Source organism: Gymnodraco acuticeps, unplaced genomic scaffold, assembly GCF_902827175.1.
Source record: "Gymnodraco acuticeps unplaced genomic scaffold, fGymAcu1.1, whole genome shotgun sequence".
NCBI classification, from domain to species: Eukaryota; Metazoa; Chordata; class Actinopteri; order Perciformes; family Bathydraconidae; genus Gymnodraco; species Gymnodraco acuticeps.
Window position 1 is genome coordinate 1,755,614 of NW_022991632.1, and position 15,174 is coordinate 1,770,787.

The 15,174-nt window shown below is 39.4% G+C and overlaps 1 protein-coding gene across 4 annotated transcripts in view; it reads right to left on the reverse strand.

Moving 5' to 3' along the window:
* ppp1r16b (protein phosphatase 1, regulatory subunit 16B) overlaps positions 1 to 15,174 on the reverse strand; it is a 104,011-nt gene that overhangs the window by 70,204 nt on the left and 18,633 nt on the right. The window contains exon 2 of one of the 4 annotated variants that reach the window (XM_034198344.1): positions 14,293 to 14,376. The exons of the other annotated variants lie outside the window; for them this stretch is intronic. The gene's annotated coding sequence lies outside the window, so the exon portion shown is untranslated. The remainder of the gene's footprint in view (positions 1 to 14,292; positions 14,377 to 15,174) is intronic. 4 annotated transcript variants of the gene reach the window in all.

Below are 15,174 nucleotides of genomic sequence, written 5' to 3' on the forward strand. Positions count from 1 at the left end.
GGTAAATTACTTTGTGACACTTGAGTGACTTCCTGTTAGCTGGAGCCCCAAATGATTTGCTAACAGCAAAGTGACAAATGGATCGTTTTTTAGTCCTTAAACGTCCACGTATGGACACTCAATCAAAACCACCTGAAAGCGAGAGGGATTCTGCACATAATAGGCCTCGTGAGTACAAGTAGCTTACTTCTGGGTCTGTTTCATTCAAGCTCTGCTCTGTGTGTGTGTGTGTGGCACGAGCCATTTTGTGTGCGTGCGCAAGCGAGCGAGAGAGAGAGCTCGCGCACCGGTGGTTATCTACCGGAGATCGTTGTGGTTAGCATCTGGTGCTAGCTAGCCAAGCTAACGTATATAAAGAGCTTTTTCAACAACAAGGTGGAGGGAGAACTCTCTCCTGTCAGACTGAGAGTCTCAGATAACCTCAGCTCAGGTGAAGTAAAGGACTCTGTGTTTAGATAGTTAACTTTAGTCTAGTTATCTCAGTGGGTCTCAAACGGTTTGTTTTAAAAGGGGAGTGATTTGTAAAATATCTATAAAGAAATAGAAAATCTGTTTACAGTTCTGTTTCATATGTATGTTGAGAGATACTGTATATCCATAGATCTCTTTATTTTGGCTCTCAAAGTGCACCAGATTGATGCTTTTAACTTCAATATTTAAAAATAAATCTTCCCACTAGAGGAGGTGAGGAGGACCCTCCTAGAGGAGGTGAGGTCCACTCCCCACTTGTAAAAATAGCACTTTACCCCTGCTTACACCTATATGCCGTGAGCTGATTACCGAGCCTTCATTGTAACAGTCGCGGGCACACTGTGTGTGTGTGTGGGGAGTGTTGCAGTAGAAAATTCAACTGTAGCGCTGGTGCATTAATGGGAAACCCTTAATGTTTGAGCACCCTCTATGAAACGTCAAGCTACCCCACAGCACCCCCTAGAGCAAATCTCTGGCGCCGCCACTGGACTACGGTGGAGAGAGTCAGCAGCTTCAGGTTCCTCGGGGTCCACATCACTGAGGACCTGACATGGACTCTTCACACCACCACATCACGGCCTGGTACGGCAGCTGCACCGCCCTCAATCGTAAGGCTTTACAGAGGGTGGTGACAACTACACAGAACATCACCAGGACGGAGCTGCCATCCATGGAGGACCTTTACTTCCAGCGGCTCAGGAAGAAATCCCTCCGGATTATAAAAGACACCCATCACCCCAGCCACAAACTGTTCTGTCTGCTGCTGTGTGGCAGGTGTTACCGCAGCATCAGGACAAAAACCACCAGACTCAGAGACAGTTTCATACCACTGGCAATAAGACTGCTAAACAACTGAACTGCTGAAAAAACATCTGTTAAACACCTGACAGTCATCTGCTACTTAGTAATTATTTATCTATTTATCTAATATATCATTCCAATAACTTGCATATAGAATCTTATGAGCTAGTAGATCATTTTAATTAAAAAATTTAAAAATGTCTAGATGCCATTGCTCCAACTAAGGTAAAGGAAGTGACAGGTAAATTATATCTCCATGGAGAAAGGCCATGACCGTGAGAACAGAGAAAAAAAGAGTGTTGAAAAGCTGAACGCAGGTGGCAAAAAACAAATCTCCAGGTTCACTTTGAAATCTATAAAGAGACTTGGCCTTTATAATTTGGAATTGAAATTTGCCCGACAGTCTTTCTTCTCTGATATCATTGCCAAAAACAAAAACAACGCACGTGCCTTGTTTGCTATCGTCGACAGACTAACTAACCCCCCAGTGTCAGTAACCTCCTAATTTCTATGCAATGAATGTGCCTCCTTCTTCACTGACAAAATTCAGAAAATCAGACAAGCATTCAGTGCCTCTGCATCAGGTACAGCAAATGTTTTGTCTCTGTGTCCACTTAAAATCAATTCAAACACCATGACACAATTCCATCAGATTAATGATAAAAACCAAGAGGACATTATACAACTTCTGAAATCCTCCTCCTGCTGCCTTGATATTATTCCAACAGGGTTTTTCAAATATGTGTTTCCTTGCATGGCCTCAGATCTACTTCATATAGTAAACAAGTCTCTTCACTCAGGTGTTTTTCCACAGGCCCTGAAAACTGCAGTCATTAAACCGCTCTTAAAAAAAGCATAATCTAGACCAGAGGTCTTCAACAGGGGGTCCACGACCCCCAGGGGGTCCGCGGAGGTACTGCAGGGGGGGTCGCGAAATCTTTGGTTGATTAGACAACTTTTTATATTTCTTTTAAAAAAAAATTTCAAAACATTTGTTTCCCACAAATTGAAATGTCTTTAAATGCACATTAACATGATTCCAACATATTGTAGCGAACGGAGAAATGGAGGAAGAAGACGTTATCTTTCAGTCAGCAATGCACGCATTCAGCTACACACAGTAGCTATCTCAAGCTAGGCGCCGGTTCACTCACAGCAGGAGACTACCCCGGACCTGTCCCACCAGGCCTCCTGTACACAAAGGGGAGGACCCGCCCCTATCGCTGCTGTGCCAATCACGAGGCCGCATGACACACGCTGGCTCTGTCAGGTTCCCCGTGATTGGCCGAGAGCCTATTCAGTCCCCAGTTTACTAAGGACCCAGACACAAGGACGCACGCTGCGATATTATTGAGAAGACCATACCTTTATATATATATAAAAATCGATCGTTTTGTAACTCGACCAAAAAAATCCACAAGCACAAGAGAGATACCATCCACCTCAGAAACCACCAGTGAACATGCAAGTGGCGAGGCGGAACCTGCTGCTGATGTAGCAGCTAATAAGGGTAAGCGCAAACGAGAGAAGACCCAAAAATATGCATATGCCATCCACAGATGGTTTGAGGATTCACTGTCCCTTCTACATGTATGTTTAAAGTTAAAATCTGTGAATTAATTTAATAGCTCAGTGTTGTATGCAAGATGTATGTTTATAAATGGCAGTGGCATGGTCACCCTGTACCTTGCACTTGTTTGAAGTTAAAACTTGAATCTGTGAATTATTTTAATAGCTCAGTGTTGTGTGCAAGATGTATGTTTATAAATGGCAGTGGCATGGCCACCCTGTACCTTGCACTAATTAAAGTTAAAACTTGAATCTGTGAATTATTTTAATAGCTCTGTGTTCCGTGCAAGATGTATGTTTATAAATGGCAGTGGCATGGCCACCCTGTACCTTGCACTTGTTTGAATTTAAAACTTGAATCTGTGAATTATTTTAATAGCTCTGTGTTGTGTTCAAGATGTATGTTTATAAATGGCAGTGGCACGGCCACCCTGTACCTTGCACATGTTTAAAATAAAAACATAAATATATTAACCTGTGTATTATTGGAATAGCTTAGTATTGAATGTACAATAACAGAGTAGCTATGTTTATACACGGCACTAGGCCCCGTTTAATATAACACACAATTGTATGCCATACATATAGTAGGGGGGTCCCTGCTCCAGCTCTCCATCAGTTTGGGGGTCCCTGGCCTGAAAAACATTGAAGACCCCTGATCTAGACAATTCAGTAATGAACAATTACAGGCCAATATCAAACCTGCCATTTCTAGGTAAAATCATAGAAGAAGTTGTTTTTCAACAGTTGAGTAATTTCTTGCATTTAAATAGTTGTTTCGATGTGTTCCAGTCAGGATTTCGTCCAAACCACAGCACTGAGACTGCTCTTGTAAAGGTATTCAATGACATCCACTTAAACACAGACAGTGGCAGAACTTCAGTGTTAGTATTATTAGATCTCAGTGCTGCGTTTGACACTGTTGATCACAACATATTACTAGACTGACTGGAGAACTGGGTGGGACTTTCGGAAACAGTTCTAAATTGGTTTGAATCCTACTTAAAGGACAGAAACAACTTGTTTCTATAGGTAAATACAAATCTGAGTTGACAAATATGACATGTGGGGTACCTCAAGGCTCCATCTTGGGGCCTCTTCTCTTTAACATCTACATGCTACCACTGGCTCAGATAATGAAAAACAACAAAATAAGTAACCATAGCTATGCGGATGACACACACATTTACATAACCATTTCACCAGGAGACTATTCTCCAGTTAAAATACTGAGTAAGTGCATTGAACAAATCAATGACTGGATGTATCAGAACTTTCTCCAATTAAACAAAGACAAAACTGAGGTAATGGTTTTTGGAGCCAAGGCAGAACGTATAAAAGTTAGCGCTGAGCTTCAGTCTGCAATGTTCAAAACAACAGATAAAGCCAGAAATCTAGGTGTAGTCATGGACTCTGACCTGAGTTTCAACAGTCACATTAAAACTGTTACTAAATCAGCCTACTATCACCTAAAGAATATATCTAGGATTAAAAGACTAATGTCACAGCAGGATTTTGAAAAACTTGTCCATGCTTTTATCTTCAGTAGACTGGACTACTGCAATGGTGTATTTACAGGTCTCACTAAAAAATCTATTAGAAAGCTGCAGCTGATTCAGAACGCTGCTGCACGAGTCCTCACTGACACTAAGAAAGTGGATCACATCACTCCAGTTCTGAAATCTTGACACTGGCTTCCTGTGTGTCAAATAATGTATTTAAAAAATACTGCTGCTGGTTTATAAAGCACTGAATGGTTTAGGCCCAAAATACATTTCTGATCTACTGCTAAATTATGAACCATCCAGATCTCTCAGGTCTTCAGGGACTGGTCAGCTTTCTGTCCCCAGAGTCAGAAACATGGTAAATCAGCGTTCAATTATTACGCTCCAAATATCTGGAACAAACTCCCAGAAACCTGCAGGTCCGCTGCAACTCTTACTACTTTTAAATCCAGGATGAAGACTTTTCTTTTTGCCGCTGCTTTTAATTTAAACTGAGCGGTTGTGTTTCGCTTTTGGTTGATGAACATTTGGGGCTAGTATCCTGGCTGATTTTCTCTGTGTATGCTGCTCGGGACGTATGTGCCATACAAGCGTACACAGCTCATGTTCGGAGAAACATTAAAGAAAGGCATCAGTAAAATGGAACTTCTGTGTGAAATATTCATGTCTTAAACTGCACTGTAACTTTTTATTCATGTACTTTTTATTCATGTATTTTTTCTTTTAATGATTCTTTTATTATCTTTTCTTTTTAAGGACTGTTTATAAATGCCTTTGTCTGAATGTCTTTCATTTTTTTAAAGCACCTTGAATTGCCTTGTGTTGAAACGTGTTATATAAATAAACTTGCCTTGCCTATTGCACTATTTCACTTTTTAAAACAATTTTTCTTTTTGTATTTACTATTTACTTGCACAATATTTTTCTGTTTATCTGTGTTATTGTGTTGCACTGTTGGAGAAGCCTGTGACCTAAGATGTGTCATCGGCATAACTGCACTGTAGCTATGTTCGTATGACAAAATAAATAACCTTGAAATATCCTCTCATCCTGGCAGCAGAGACGATCTTTGATCTTTGCTTCGCCACTACGGAGGCCGAAAGTCTCAGTTATCAACAAACATGGAGGTCGAGGACAAAGAGAAACACAACGCATCGAAAAATACCTCCAAATCAAACATTTTGGCAAACGTTTGCGAGCGATTGAAAATGTGCTCGCAAATTGTAAACGATGCCGTGCCGCTTTAAAGTACACAAGTAGTACGAGGAACTTAGCGACGCACATACAGAGGGGACATGGGGTCTGCGGCTGAAAAGAAAACCTGAAAGTAAGACATATGAGTTAAATCACTCAGTGAGGTGTTATGTCAGTGAGAGTGGTGTTTAGTTTACAGCAGCCTGTGACTGCCAATAATAGTTTAAATGTCTTCATTACAATTGTAAGCAGTTATGAAATACCTGTTTGTGAAAGGTTATTTGTATTCTTTATTGTTCATATAGAAACCACTGCTTTCTGCTCACTGGTGAGTTAGCCTATGAATGAGTGTTGTATGGGCATTGCACTATGGTAGTTGTTATTTGCAAATTGATAATCCTGGGCAATGCATCCTTAAATTGTTTTAACAACTGTGAGGTGTTATAAAAGTGTACTGTACTCTGGAGACAGAGAACATGACTACAAAAGGACTTGTAAAAAGGCTTGTTTGTGAAAGGTCCAAGTGTTTTTTTTAAGGTAAAAAAGAAACAGCATAAAGGGATGTGCAGTACTAGTAGAGGGAACCAAATATGTGAAGCACTTTTTTGTTAATTTATGATATGCTGCATATAAGGAATACAACTAAATCCCCTGTCGTACCGAACTGTATCGCAACAGGGGTGAATCGTATCGCATCGCCTGATGCTTCAAATGTATCGTTAATGTATCGTATTGTTGGCAACGTATCGAGATGCGCATCGCATTGGCTTCAGATATGGAGATGCACATCCCTAATGTGGATGTAACGCCTTTGCGTTTTTGTACAGGCCCACGCCGTGGAGTTTCGTTTGAGTATAAACAAAGTGTATAGGTTCATTGATCATTGATTAAAAGACAGCAAGTGCCAGTCAAGGGAAACAGTACAAATAATGTCAGAAATGTCCAATCAACAGACAACCAATGCTGGAGCCGACTTACTGTTTTATTGGTAATTAAAAGGCTACATTTTTGCCAATATTAAGAAAGCCCCTCCACCATCCAAATACACCAAGTGCTGTCGTTGTGAGTTCAATGAGATTGGTTCATGAAGAGTTGAAAAAGTAAACAGAAAGGTAATTCCCTGTGATTCGAGGCAATGCAAGGTAATCAGTGTCTTCATTTGTATTTCTCCTAATTCAAAACTGCATTCGAGTCCCCTTGAATTCCCAAGATAAAGTCGGACTCTGTGTTGAATGTTTTTATCTAAGTGACAGAGGATGAGTGTCATCTTAACGCAGACTTCTTTAGAGAATCATTTTAAACTGATGGATTTGATGGTTAAAATGAGGCCTTTGTGTCGAACGCCAAAAGGTGTTCACATTTTTCGTTCTCTCACCTCATCAATACCATTTAAAGGGTTTCACATTAGTCTTTATTTATTTCATCTTGTTTTGTTTTAGGAAGAACAGAGATAACAATTCAGCTTAAACGGATGCCACCTGAATGCAAAAACAGTGTCAATCTAAGGCTGACAAAAGGTGTGTTATCATGCTGAACACACGGGCACCTCTCTTTTCAGTAGCTGACAAAAGATTTTAATAACAACTCAGATGACAAGAATTTAATTTTTAAAGAACTTCACGTTCATCCTATTATGTATTTCTAATGTCTTCAAATTGTCCCTATACCTCATTAGAGATATGCTTTTCATAACAACAATGGGAATATTGTTAAACTGCTGCACACATTATCTTGACAGCCAATTATTCCACCTGTTTGACTTTTGAATGTGACAAAGACAAGGATGTGCAAAGTTTCACAAGTGCCCTCTACGTTAAAACAGAAAGCTAGAGGGGCGGGTGGCCAAAATATGGAGACTACAGAAGAAGAAGAAGAAGAGGAAGGCCCACCTGTGGACCACAAAGTAGTGCATGTGTTGTTCTTGTGCTGCTGTTGAACCATGCTGTATTTTTACAGTCTCCTCTCCTCCTCACAATTCATCTTCTGCTGTTTTGAGGACACGAGCTAATGCTGTTATCAGTCTCTGCCTGGCAAGAGCAAATGCAAACACAGAGACACACAGGCCGACAGCAGGAGGCAAACACATCTGGAAACAGTCAGTGAGACAGAATAGAGCTGAGATGAAGAGCAAGGAATACAATTCTGACATCATTTTAAATCATTTTCAAGCAAAAATGCCTGAAAATCTCTGTTGGGTTTCTTACTTTCTATTTGTTTCGCAAGATAGTTAATATGTGTGTACAGTTGGTCTGATAAAAGAAGCAAATTAAAGACTTTGGGCACTTTCATGCTTTTTGTTCTGATATTTGATGGACTTTACAATTCATTATTGATAATGATAATTGTATTTGCAGCACGATTTAAGTATGAAAATACACTTAAATCATTAAGTTAATTGACTGAGATTTCACAAATTGCTTATTTATTATGTATCAAACAAAAACATTTTTAAAAATCATGAAAAGGTTCTCTGCACAACTAATTAGTTATTTGTCTTGATTATTAATTAACCAAGTTAATAAATAAGGATGACATACTCTAATGCTTTGATTTAGCGTGATAAAGAAATGCTTTTTCAAAATGACTTATAATGTTGTTTATCAAATGTGTGGCCATAATGATGCCTTTTTAAATCAGTTCACTCACACATTCATTACTTAATAGTTTCTCTTCCACAGCATACATAACAAGAAGTAATAGACAGACAAAAGAACATCACAATACACACACACAGACACACACTGGCTGCACTTTGTATCCCCAATATTGTCAGGCACAGTGCATGACATTTAGCAGTGAGGAGGCGTGTGCTGTGTCAGGACGCTCCGCATGGAGACACAGTGGCGGCAGTGTCGCACACAATGGCCCAGTGTGTGTGACAGCGTGGTGTGTGTATCTGCATTTTATCTACATGTGTGTGTATTCATGTGAGTTGTACAAACCCCTCAATGTCATGAGAAAGAGTTTGTGTACACTGTGTTTGCATGCTTGTCTGCGTGAGAAACTGTCCTCAACAAAGAGACACAAAACTCTGCCTCACACTCTGCACCCCCTTCCAATCACAAGAGGCCCTCAGACTCCAATATACCATCCTGTGTTTATGTCTCTAGGTCTCGCTAATTTGTTTAATCACCTACTAATACCTAAGGCGGGCCAAGCTGATTTAAAAAGCCCACTGAAACCATTCAGCCAGATAGCAGCAGGAGTTGCAGCTGTTGTTCAAGAGACACCCACCATCAGTCACTGCTCAAACCAGCACTTAACTTCCTGAAACCTTTTATCACTTCAACAAGATCCTTAATCAATGCTCTTGGTTTCCGGACCTTGAAGCTTAGACAATTTGCTATTAGTTAAAGTAAAGAAATATTTATTTTAAGCCTTATACGACACTTCTGTAAGAGCACAACGGGATCATTTTGTTAGGACATTTCCAAATCAAAGAGCTTGATCCAATAGTATTGTCTCAAATGAGCAGAACTTTTTCTTATTTCCTGGTTTAGCTGAACTATTAGAGCTACTCAAAATAACAGCCTGTTCTGATTTCCTAATTGAGCCTTACTAAAAGTGTTAAGGTCATCAGAGACAAAAGTAAATCCATCAGACTGAGCAGTAATTTGCAGAACACTGTGTCTGTCACTGGTGAATATGACAGCCTCAGCTGACATATTAGACCAAAGGAGAAATCAATGCACAGCCCACTGTGCATACCAGAGAAGACTCCACAATGTGCGGCATTTATCACATGCTAATAGGTGCTTAAAGCACGTAGCACAAAGGAACATCTTAATGTGCAATGTGCTGTACTCTGTAGGCTGATCTGCAATCAGATCCTTGATATGCTGCAAGTGAACATTTTGAATATTGGAAACAGATATCTGAGAGCAATTGAAAAAAAAAGTTGAATCCAATAACCAGTTTTTGCATTAAACATGAGCAAACCTTCTGAAACGGGTGGAAATAAAGAGGTTTCAAGAAACACATCTAGTAATAATAAAGTTGTTATGCAATTTACAACGTATGTATATTATATATCACCTTGTTTAAAAGGACATTTTCAATAAACGCATTTGGAACATGATGGGTGGTGTCGATGAAAGGGGAACTCAAGCTTATCTGACAAGGCGATAATACCCCTGGCTGGAAGCCGCTGATAAAGGCGCCCGAAGCCCACCACAACTGTGTCCTGTTATCCCAATTTTTAAAAGATTACAGTGTCTCACCTTCAAAATAAACCCTTCAGAGTAGCTATTATTTGGCTTCCAACGTGGTCCGATAAGATATCATACAAACTACTTGCTTATTTTTCATTAAGTTTGCCTAATCGCAGTTTGTTTGAAACTAAATGATCATCTTTCTTTTTATATGTTTTGCCTGTTGTACTTTTAACATTGCTTTGATTTCTTATCAGAACAAGTGAGAACATCACGAGTATATCATAACAGATAACTATGGAAAAAAGACCTGCGTTGTGCTAAACCTCATCATCATACAGTGGCTCTGAAACTTATTTGACTTTGTTTACTATATTTCCAAAGCAAGTCTAACCCAAAGGTCCTCATTATCATACACTGGCCATTCATTGGTGACCCGAGTCAGTGTTGAGGAAACAGTGTTCAAAAGGCTAATGACACTGCACATGGCCATTAAAACAGGAAGCAGTTGGTTTAGACTGCCGCACTGAAATTTGACATCTGACCTTTCTGACAACCGCAGCCATTAGCCGAAACACGACCCCATAGCCATGTCAAACTAAAGTCAACCAAGTCAAAGTGACAGGATGCAGGTCTAAGTCTCACACACACATACACAATACACTTCAAACACAGTGGTGTCACTGTACACCAGTCCTGTAGATTGAAATACTCCTGCAGTGCCTCAATAAAATGCTGTGTTTTTTTTCCAATGTTCTGCCTTTGTTTATTCTCTTATTTAATTGTGTGCTTAGATTTCTAGTGTTATACATTTCTGTGTGTCCTCTAATGTCTTTCATGTATAGCCATGAGTTACATCATGTCTTGATGCTAAACACACTACTTATTTGTTCTATATGATAATCTTTTAATCAGGCTTTCTGTTTCTTTACTTTAACTAATCACCCACATGGGTTGAATCATGTATCCCTCATGTTCTCTAGCTTAAAATCATGTTTACCTTTAGTTTTGTAAGGGGAAAGAAAGCTGATTTCATGAAAAGGACAATTCCATTATCTCTTAAATTGAAATTAGATTTTTCTTTTTTGTTCTCTCTCATTATGTTATGTTATGGACGCATGTCTCGGGTCCCTCAGCAGCAACAGCAACAGTTTCACTTTTCAACAATAAAAAAGAGAAAAAAACAGAAACCTGCTTTTTCCGTGGCAGAGCAGAGGAGTGGAAATAAAGGCAGAGGAGCAGCAGCTGCTGTACGTAAACAGATACACAGAACACAGGGCAGGCTTCAGTGGGCACGAGCTCCTTGAACACACACACACACATTAGGATTTGGTCAAGGACACTCAAATCTTAAGAGAAGATGCCTAATGCATGTTTTGAGTTATAAGAAGCAAGCCTCTTGGATATAGCAGCTATCCTGAGCCAGAAGCACAAACACCACAAATAGCTAAGTTCTTCGCTTTGCTACTCTTTTTGATGCCTTACTTTACAAAATATAAACATATTTCTCCCACAAACTTATCATAAAATTCAGGTTTTCATTAACCATTTGGTTTTATGTTTTCTGAATAGAATAGATTAACACTGTCAGTGAATACAGAAGCCGCAGCCAACAGCAAGTTAGCTTAGCTTAGCATAAAGACAGGAAACAGCTAGTCTGATTCTGTCCAAAGGTAAGAAAATCCACCAAACAGAAACTACAAAGCTCAATAAATAACATGGTATATCTTGTTTTTGATATGTTCAAATGCTTACGTAAAAACAGACTGAAACTGGTGATGATTCTGAGCTAATGGTTCAATATTTTCTTGAGAAAAAAGCATTGAAAGCAATCTTTGTTCTGGAGGTTTTGACGGAATACCATGATCTTAACGAACGAGCAAAGAGCTTAATAACACCTAGTCTAAAAGCCTATAACTGACTACAAATCAGTTCTACAAATTATTAATTGAATAAGGAACTGTAGAGAAATGTAGGAAACAAGACAACAAATGTAGCCAGAAGGTCAATACCTCCTTTGGTTTAGACTTTCTGATAGTTAAAGGTGGGGTAGGTAATTTTGGAGAAACCAGCTCGAGTGCGCTAGAATTTGGGCCCTTCTCACTTCGGTTAAATGGATTCCTTGCGTCCCTCACTTGCGTCGTTTCCCTGCGACTAGTCCCTCCCACCAGGGAAGCATGGATAGATGCAAGGAAACCACGAGAAGCATGGAAATGAGTTTTAAGAGCAATGTATGGGCTCAGAACAGTCTCATAATACAGTGGTTCTCAAACTTTTTTCAATAATGTACCCCCTTTGAAAAAAAGATTCAGCCAAGTACCCCCTGATCAGCGCAAAAACAATTTGTTAAGGGAAAATGTATATATAAAGAGGTACATAGGCCTACAGTGCTGCACCATCATTTATTAAAACAACAACATTGTAACTGAGAAACACTTAAATGCTACATTTAAAATGTTTACAATCCATCACTAAATTCATGGCAAACCAATTTTAACATCATGCAATAACACTGAGACGACATTAGTTGCATTGAACTGATCTTTTTAATAAGTTGTACTTACAATTTAGTGATAAATATGGGCTCGTGCTTCACTGAGGAACTTTTGTTATTCTCAGTGACAGGGAGGCAAACTGCAGTTATTACACTTCGCGTTTTGAAATAAGTGTAACTGTTAATATAAAACCCACACTGCTCAAACTTCGTTACTTTTCCTAAAAATTTATTTATTTATGTATTTATTTTGGGGCGTGGGGAATGAAGAGAATCAAATATATGAGCATTTTATGAGCATGGTATTTTGACCCCTCATATACATATGCATAATGCTGCGTGCGCTATACTTGCGGCCACACGCCGTTGCCAAGCAACGCTTATTGTTTAGGTGTCCTTTGATAAGCAGGCAGTCATATAATTAACTAGAACTAGCTAGATCTGACAGATTTGGACATAAACGCGAGTGAAGTATAACCGGACGCGAGAGAGAGATCAGATCAGATCAGCTGCTGCTGACAGAGAACACGCAGCTCTGCATGATCACAGCTCTGTCGCTGTGACGGACCGTTGAGTGGAGCAAAATACACTAAGAGTTAGACCTAACACACTTAGCTAGTTTATCTACTCTGGAACTAGCTAAACTAGTTATAAATATGTGTATTCTTTACTGTCGGGTCACTTATTACAAGTTCAGCGAGCTGCACGACTCAAGACTGACGGGCTGTCAGGAGAGGGAGAGGAAAAGAGAGCCTCCCGTTTATTTTTCCCATTTTATTATCCAGAATGACTGTAAACCTTTGAATAAAGTAGTTCATCTACTATTAGTAGTTTGTTTAAATGCATTACTTATGTTGTTTTTTTCATTAACATAAAATAAATCTCACGTACCCCCTGCAGTACTCCAACGTATCCCTAGGGGTCCACGTACCCCCATTTGAGAACCACTGTGACATAATACACACATGCACACAGAAGGATTCAAACTTGTATTTCCGGATCCATACTTGTGTTTTTCAATGCACACACAAATGTATTCCGTTTCATATACATGTAAATAAAATCCAAATACAGAAAAAAGTTTTACATGTGTATTTTTGATCCTCACATATTTGTTTTCCGTTTAAAACCTCTGGACCTGCAAACACAAACAGCTTTCTGTGCACTGATCGCTTTGCATTCGTGTGTGGGTTTTTTGAGACTCCCCTGACGGTCAGCCGATTCGTACTTGTAATTTTTTCTATCTATAGCCAATCAGATGTCTCCTTCATTCTAAGCCAATCACATGAGTGCACCCCCACTAGAAATAATTACAAGTACGAATCGGCTGACCGTCAGGGGAGTCTCAAAAAACCCACACACGAATGCACAGCGATCCGTGCACAGAAAGCTGTTTGTGTTTGCAGGTTCAGAGATTTTAAACGGAAAACAAATATGTGAGGATCAAAAATACACATGTAAAACTTTTTTCTGTATTTGGATTTTATTTACATGTATATGAAACGGAATACATTTGTGTGTGCATTGAAAAACACAAGTGTGGATCCGGAAATACAAGTGTGAATCCTTTTGCGGATCATGAAATACAAGTGTGAATCCTTCTGTGCGCATGTGTGTATTATGAGACTGTTCTGAGCATAGATATATATAAACACTAGATGGCTCATGGGAGATTTTCCAGCGTAGCTGACCGGCCGCCATCTTGCCACAGTCAACAGTTACTCTGATTCGCGTTATGGTAGCTGTTGTAAGGTGAGTGATCTGCACAAAAATACTCTTAACTCGCTGAAATCTTGACTGATTTACAAACGGTTTGGTTTATTATAAACATTATTAGCATGGCTATGATACAGGATGCTTGGACATGTTGAAATTGCAGCTTTTCTTTGTGTATGTGGTTGTATTTATTAGCTGGTTAATAACAAGAGGCTGTGAGTGAGACCTAGTATTACAAAATGTAACCACAACTTTACACCAGAGAGGCAGAACTGCTCTTTCTTTTCAACATAACTTAAGTTACACATGATTTCTTCCAAGTGGTTTGGCTTGTTAAAAACATCTTGCATTATGATACAGGAATTTGCTGGCTTTGTGTTTACAGAAGTACCTGACTATGACAGACTTTTGTGCAGCCTACGGATGCTCCAATCGCCGCTGTCTGCAAACAAGAACCCGTGGGATCACCTTTCACCTGTAAGATATGACAATATTATGACTAAAATTAGGATAATCATTCATTACTTAGTGGATGTATGTACATTACAAGTCCTGCTACACAGGATCAGTGGGGCTATGTGAGATAATAGTATTGCAAGATTGTTGTTGACCCAGCCTCTTTAGAATATGTTGCTACCATTTCTTTACACAATTATTTAATGTTTCTTTTGGACACCTTTTTTATTACTCTTAGTGTGGTTGTCTTATTCTTAAAGTATACATACATACATACATACCAAAAATATGATAATTTCGGTGTGTATTTTTGTCCTTACCCTTAATGTTAAAGGAAAGAAGGGAGGAAAATGTTGACAATAATTTATATATCTGGCTACCTTTCTTATGTTTTTAAGGTTTCCCAAAACCGAAGAGAGGAGGAGGCAGTGGGAACTCGCCCTAAGAAGGGACATCTTCATGTTCCATGAGACGCAGCACTATGTTCCCCACATATGTTTATGTTTGCTCAGTCTAATAAACCCATAACATGGTTGTGAAAGAATACCAAAGCTGAGGCTGGACGATGATTGATTGTTGGTGTGCCATGTGTCACCGCGTGTGTCTTATTGGTTTTGTGTTATACTGTATTTTATTGTGTGCAGCTGGTCCTTATCTCCAAGACACATTTAAAACAAATAACCTTGAACCTTGAAGCCCCATCTCTCCCCACCTGCTCCTGCTTCCTACATCCCCTCCACACCACACCAAGTTGTTCTTCTTAATAATACATTTATTTTAGGGGGCCGCCTTTCATAACACCCAAGGACACCTTACA